Source organism: Quercus lobata, chromosome 3 (assembly GCF_001633185.2).
Source record: "Quercus lobata isolate SW786 chromosome 3, ValleyOak3.0 Primary Assembly, whole genome shotgun sequence".
In the NCBI taxonomy this organism is placed as follows: Eukaryota; Viridiplantae; Streptophyta; class Magnoliopsida; order Fagales; family Fagaceae; genus Quercus; species Quercus lobata.
Window position 1 is genome coordinate 14,964,543 of NC_044906.1, and position 7,300 is coordinate 14,971,842.

Sequence of the window (7,300 nt, forward strand, 5' to 3'; positions counted from 1 at the left end):
TTCAAGGAGATATAACGCGTTAAGAGGAATTTCAAGTCTAAGCATTAAACTAGGGATGAGCATCATGAGCCATACACGAGCAATCCAAAGAGTAGTTAGCAATGCTTTCTCTTTCTTTTTTCATTTTTATAAATTTTTGGTTGACTAGTTGTACAGACTATTTCCAACAGCAGAATGTCAATACCTACAGTGGACTTCACTGCTATGCATTAGATGTTGAAAGCCCACTTACAAACATTAGAATCAACAAAAACCAGCAACTTATTCAACTCCTTTGCAAGATGAGAAGCATAAAAATATCCCAAAAAGTATAATTCCAATTCCTACAACATAACATAGCTATCAAAGACTATATGCAAAGGAGAAGCAACAAAAAGTATGGATTTGAAAATCAAACAAACAAAACGGAAATTAAGGAAAAAATATATCATCTACCATATCAGGGTTTTTCTCTCTAAGATAGATCTTGATAAACAGGCAGAGCTCCCTTCTTCTTCTTCTTGGACAGCAACACCATTCTACACCACATTCTTCCACAACCCAATACACTGCTTCAACCAGATAAAACAAATTGTCTGTTGTTGGACAATCGGTCAATGTGGTCCGGAGAGAGATTGTGTTTGCCTGTGGTTGACGGCGAAAATGGGTAATTAGCCATAATTTCCCAACTATTCAGTTAGTGGGCCCGATTCCGTAAGTATATCATTTAGTAACATCTCGAGTCTCAAAGACTCGATTTTGGGCTATAAATCGAGTCTTTGAGGCTCGATTTTTTTGTTGTCATCAGATTTGAGTTGGCCATTTTTTCCACGTGGAAATCGAGTCTTAGAGACTCGATTTATATATCGACCCTTATATCCTCGATTTGTATGTGATGTGTTCATCCACGTGGAAGTTGATCTGTGGGTGCCACCTAGAAACCGAGTCTCTGAGACTCGATTTCTAATAGAGTTTTTTCAAAAATAAATCAAGTCTAACGCCTCTCTCTCCCTCTCACTCTCGCACATACCTCTCCACTCTCTGTCACTCACCCTCTCACTCTCTCTCTCTCACGCCTCCCTCACACCCTCTCCACCCTCTCACGCTCGCACCTCTCCACCCTCACATAGACACCCTCTCACACTCGCGCCTCTCAACCCTGACACAGACACCCTCTCATGCCCGTGCCTCTCTCATTCTCATGCCTCTCTCTCTCACCCTCTCCACTGTCACTCAGTCTCCACTCTCAAGCACCCTCTCCACCCTCAGTCAGTTCTCTCAGGTATGATTTTCTTATTGTGTGATTTTTTTCATGTGGGTTTGTGGTTTTTGTTCCAAAATTATGATTGATTTGATTGTTTCGTGTGTTACTCTGTTTAGTTCCCAAGAAAATGCGAGAAAAATTTATTTGGAATTTTGTGCTGAGATTGGTGTTTGTTTTTGTAGTTTATTTGGAATTTCAAGGAATGGGTTAGAACTATTTTTGGTTCAATCATGAGTTTTGCTGTGATTTTTTTTTTCCACTCTTTTTATTGTGTTTCTGTTGTTTGGTTGTAATTGGGTGGTTGGTTGATTACTAGGAAAAATTATAGATCATGTACTTATTTTGTAAATAGAACCTCAAGCTTTTACAACTTTACATATTAGAAATGTGAAACCTTAATATCAACCATTGGAACATTTATGTAAGCTTTAAAGTTGAGCATAAAGAATTAAAGGCATTTTAGGAGACTATGATGGCATGTATCTTTTTTATTGGGGAAAACGAATTTGAATTTAAATTCTTTTTTATTGAAAGAATTGGACAATATTATTGAATTACAAAACTCTTGAAGGTTGAGACTGTGATGATGTATTTCAATTGGTTATTAATCATTCTATTGGATATTAGATATGTATATTAATTTTTAGATGGTTTTCTTATAATGATGATAATAATCACAGCCAAGGTTTATTTTGAAGCCTACAAAAATACAAAAATAAATTAAGGGTATTACTATTTTAAGGAGTTAAATCTAAAAGTTAAAGGGAAGCAACAAATTGTAATTCAAATGACTTTATCATCTCACTAAGTACTAATAGAATTGTAATTCAAATTACTTTTATCATTTCATTAATAACTAATAGAATTTATAAGCTACCAAATAACATTATCTCCTGATTTAATTGAAAGGACCAAGTGGAAAAATGTAGGCTTGAATGTTCACTACATGAGAGAAATTATAATTCTAGCAAAGGCACTTAAGACATGAGGCTGGATTTGGCTATGGGCATTCATTTTGGGTTTTTATTTTTTGCTGAATGAATAATTATTTATTGAAACAAAAGTTACTTTTTTTAGACCTTAACACTTCTCTAAGTTATATATTTTTGAGAATCAAAGCTTTTAGAAATTAAAGAACTAAACATAGTACAACATAAAGTTCACTTAATTAAATTGTGGACAACAAAATTAGGGGTTGTTTAGGGGGTGTTTGGTGAGTGTTTTCAAACAACAATTTTCAGTTTTTTAACAACATTTTACGTATTTTTATACACTTTTTCACTCACACGTATTTCTACAAAAGTTTTTAAACAACAATTTTCAATTTTTAAATACATGTACCAAACGGACCCTTAATGTCTCTTCCAATAATAGAAATGGACAAGCTAAAATTTTGGGTCTTGTGTATTTGTTGTTTTATTAGACGAATTATGAAATTTGACTTTTCTTTTTTTTTTTTTAATATTTTTTTTCTCAAGCTAATATAAAATGTAGCAGTACAAAGAAGAAAAACATCACAACTCTCACAAGCCAAGCCACAGCCCACAAGTAGTTTTTTCAACCATGGTCAGAAAGATTACTTCATTGATGGGTTAGATTAACTACTTCTATCTCTCTCTCTCTCTCTCTCTCTCTCTCTCTCTCTCTCTCTCTTACATGGTTGGATATTAGCTGAATAATATACAAATTCTATTTTTCAGAAAACCTTTTACTAAAATTTTAAAAAAAATTCTGAGCTTTATAAAAACACTTTCAGGACCCAAGAGTTTTCCTTCCCCCCCAAGCTTTCTTATAACACGCAAACTCTTTTCTTCTCTGTCTCTGCCTCTGCCTCTGCCTCAGTTTCGTTTCAGTCTCTCTCTTTCTCTCTCCAATTCTTTCCCAACACTTTCATTCTTTGTTTCTGGACTATTTTACCCTTCTTCTAGTATTCTATGCCAACTTAGTTCCTGTGGTTTTAGCTAAAATTATATACATCTTCTCAATGAAAAAGAATTTAAATTCAAATTCGCTTTCCCCAATAAAAAAGATACATGCCATCATAGTCTCCTAAAATGCCTTTAATTCTTTATATTATCCTTAAATATGTGTTGGAAGCTATTGATTCCCTTGGTCTCACCTTAAATATGTGTTGGAAGCTATTGATTCCGTTAGGGTATTGATTCCCTTGGTCTCACCTTATTGGCAATATTATTTATCCAAAATAAAAATCATAAATCTCTGCACATTTGAAGTTTCTCTTCTTGGTGTGAAGATGTTTTCCGTTTTCCGTTATCCCCAAATTAATGGAAGATAGAAGAAGTCTATTTCATCTCAACTTTTGAGGATATAGTTGTATAGACAATAATTTGGATTTGGATTTTTATTATTTCAAGTTATTTATATCTCCCACTTTCCAAGATTTTCTTGGCAGTAGGATCTTGTTAGGACCAAAAGTTGTGGAGAAGGGAATTAGCAACTCAAATAAATTTAATAAAGAAATTTTGTGAGTCATGGTACTCACACATGGTGCATGCCAAACCTCTAGTTAGTTAATAGACTAACAATTTCCTAACTAGGTTCTCTCCTCTATTGACATTGCCTGAAGAGTAAACTTGATTCCTTTAACACATATCATATTAGGTTCCTTGTTGATATATATATATATATATATATATATATATATAGTTTTAGGACTTGTGTTTGCAGCTTTAAATGTTTCATGCTTTCATTTATATTCAGGTTTGTTCTGATGCAAGCTTGCTTATGTGTAGGCCCATTAAAGGAAGAAGCAGTAGCAACAGCAGCCGCAGTAGTTTGCCACTGCTGCCTCATAAACCATAGGTAAGCACTGCCTCTCTATATCCTCAAATCCCCCTTGCCCTCCCCTTCCCACTCCTCCCCTGCCTTTCCCCCTCCCAACCTCTAAAAAAAGAATCTGAGTTATGTATGATGTAATGTTGAGGTGGTATTGAATACCCGACCCAAGATATTGTGGCTGTAATATGCTCCTGATTATAGCATTTAGGTTTGTCTCAGTTATGGTGACCATTAGGTTTGTCTCATTTATGTTGGAGGCAATGTTAAGCACTGGTTATTTGTTGTTTATTTTTTCAAAAATTATTTAAGCTAAACATTCTGATGGAAGAAACAACATGCAAAAGCTGTATTCTTGCTTTTATGAATGCTACATGTACAGTTTGTATGATTAATATAGTTAGTAAGATTGCGGAAACATGCAGATCCTTTATTCAAACATGAGCTGATGATCTCCATTGCCCTTCTCTCTAGCTGTTTGAAGAATCAAAAATTATACTGGCCCTTGTCAGGTTCTTGAATGACTTGTTTTATTAGTTGATTGTTCATCCACGGGTTTTTCAACAAGAGAGAATATAGTGTCACATATGGTTCATTGGTGTTGCTGTTGGATGTTCAAAATATAAGGTGATTTTAGTTCAACCATCTAGTTTATAGGTTTTCGGAAAAACCCTTGGGTTTCACTGGTTTAGTTGGGTTAGTTGCATTCCTGGTATTTTCAACTCCATTGGTCATATCCATTGGTATGGCCAAGGTTGTTAAATCGAGATCTTACGTAAGATCAACGGAAGGGTTCAAGAATTGTATTGTAGGATCAAATCAAAAATCATAAGTTCTTACTTTTTGTTGAATAATAATAAAAAAAGAACAATAATAGAGACTCCGTATGTTGAATAAATCATTAGAATTAAGAAATTCTCCATGAAAAAAAAAAATTTTAGTTTAATAGTGTAATTATACCTACATTGGTGCATCTATAACAAATTCTTCATTTAAGAATTGCTATATATAAAAAATAAAGTCCATTTGTGCATTGGGGATTTTATTATTTTTAGAGAAGAAAGGCAAGTTGAAGTTTATGGAAAAGGTTTGGCTTCAACAAGGAATATGACGCGTTTTGTCATGTGTAATATACAAGACTCATTTGGTTGGTTGAGTTAAGTGAATCATGTGCAATGCACATGATGATATGGATTAGTGTCATCTTTTTATTGATGGTTGGTGCCCAAGACTCCAAATATGTTTGAAGCCAAACTTTGTTCAAATTTTATTAAGACAACGAGATTAGATATAGAAAGAAAGATCTGGAGAGAACTTTTTCATCCAGACAAACAAATCATTACCTTCCTTAGCTCTTCCTGCTAAAGCATGCGTGTCCTTTGCATTGTACATTATACAAATGAGAGTGGTAAAACCTTGTACAAAGACTTGAGCTTCACTAATGATTATGTTGCCATATAGAGTAGAGCATAGTGGTAGTTTTCTTCATTTCATGAATTTTAACATCTGAATCACCTTCAAACTCCACAGGATCAACACCAATATCCATAGCAAAAATAACCGCTCAAATGTTAAAAGTCATGAAATAAAGTCATGGATATTGGTGTTGAGCATGTGCCTGAATTGGGAAGTTAATTGTTTAGTTAGTGGTGGTTAGGCAAACAGATTGTAATTTCTGTACTTGACCCCTATACACTCCCTGTGTACTAGGGTGTCCCTTTTTGATATCAATAAATCTTCTTACTTATCAAAAAAATAAAAAAATTGTTTGTTAGGACATCGATTGTACTCAAGTAGCCTAGTTAAATAAGGCTAGCTCTTGTTTGTAAAGCACTCAAGCAAGAACAAATAATAAATCCATTTGAATTGAAGGGTGTATGATAATTTGACCCATTTGAAGAGGGGTGGTTGGATTGAAGGGTGTATGATAATAAATCCATTTGAATGGAAATAAATTTATTTCTAGACTGCTTGAATGATGCATGATAAATTAGTAGCTCCTTTTTGCTGATAGTTAATTGTCAATACTACTATTTTAAGTCAAAGAATCTCACTAGATTTATACGAAGGCTATCAATTGTGGAGCTTTTCTTTTAGATTTTTTTGGGGTCTCTTGGGTTTTACTTGAGAAATTGCTTAACCTTTTGTTTGGTTGGAGGAACTGGTTGGGTAAGTATTCTTCAGATATTTGGAACCTAGTGCCATTATGTTTGATTTCGATTATTTGGAGGGAGTGTAACAGACGTATGTTTGAGGATTTGGAGAGCACAGGGAGGGGACCATGTTTTAGCCTCATTTGTAGGCACTTTGTTTGATTGGTCTCACGCATGGGGTTTCACGACTAGTGACTCCATTCCTGTGTTTATAGTCTCTTTCTTATTGAACATAAATTTTTTTTTTTCTTGTGTAATTGTTTTGGCTGCTTTGTGCTTTTTGTATGTAGTCTTTTTTTCAATAAAATTATTCTTATAAAAAAAAGGCTCTCCTAAATATTACAATCTGAAATTCATCATGTATATTAAAATGCCTGTCTAGAAATTTATTTCCCTTTCTTCCTTCTTTATATAAGCATAGAAATGATGTTTCTCTATATATATACATATTTGAGGTGCCATACCAAGCATTTTTTACCTTGCAGGAAAAGGCTTGAAAAGGCTTCACAACATAAGCTTTTAGAGAAGGTAATTTGTTAGGACATAAGTGTTTCACTTGTTAGGAACATATGTCACTACTTTATGTAATTGGCTTATCCTTTGACAAAACGTACTTTACTTGTATTTAGGTAGATTTAGGATGTGTTTAAATACTTCAAGAAACCATATTTCAAGATCAAGTGTTGAAGCCTTCAAGTCTATCCAAGAAAACAAGTTGATAGTGCAAATTCATTCAAGCTCGACAGCTGACTCGACAGCTACATCTATCGAGCTTAAGAAAGCTGTTCAAAGACTGGTGTGCTCGACACCTGCTCGACAGCTTCTTGACACCTCCTATCTGTCGAGGTTTAAGAATTTCATAATTCTATCTGATTTTCTTGGAATCCGTGAATATGTCTTTGGGTTTTCTTTTCTCCTAACCCTAGACATATAAAAGGATTGTTTTAAGGGCCGTTAAACAGTTCACAAGTTACACAAGCATTGAGCAAACTCTGTTCAAGCAAATTGTGACTGGAGACGAAGTTTTTGCCCTAGTTCATCTCTTTCTCTTGAAGAAGTTGTTGTGTATGTACACTGTAGGGTTTTGTGACCAAGCATCTTCTTGATC

The 7,300-nt window shown here is 34.3% G+C and overlaps 1 long non-coding RNA gene across 1 annotated transcript; it reads left to right on the forward strand.

Annotated features, from left to right (window-relative positions):
* Positions 1-1,192: 1,192 nt before the first annotated feature.
* On the forward strand, positions 1,193-6,715 carry LOC115978833. Its single transcript, XR_004088879.1, has 3 exons — positions 1,193-1,261; positions 3,997-4,066; positions 6,678-6,715. It is a non-coding gene; the product is annotated as an uncharacterized LOC115978833 (long non-coding RNA).
* Positions 6,716-7,300: the final 585 nt, after the last annotated feature.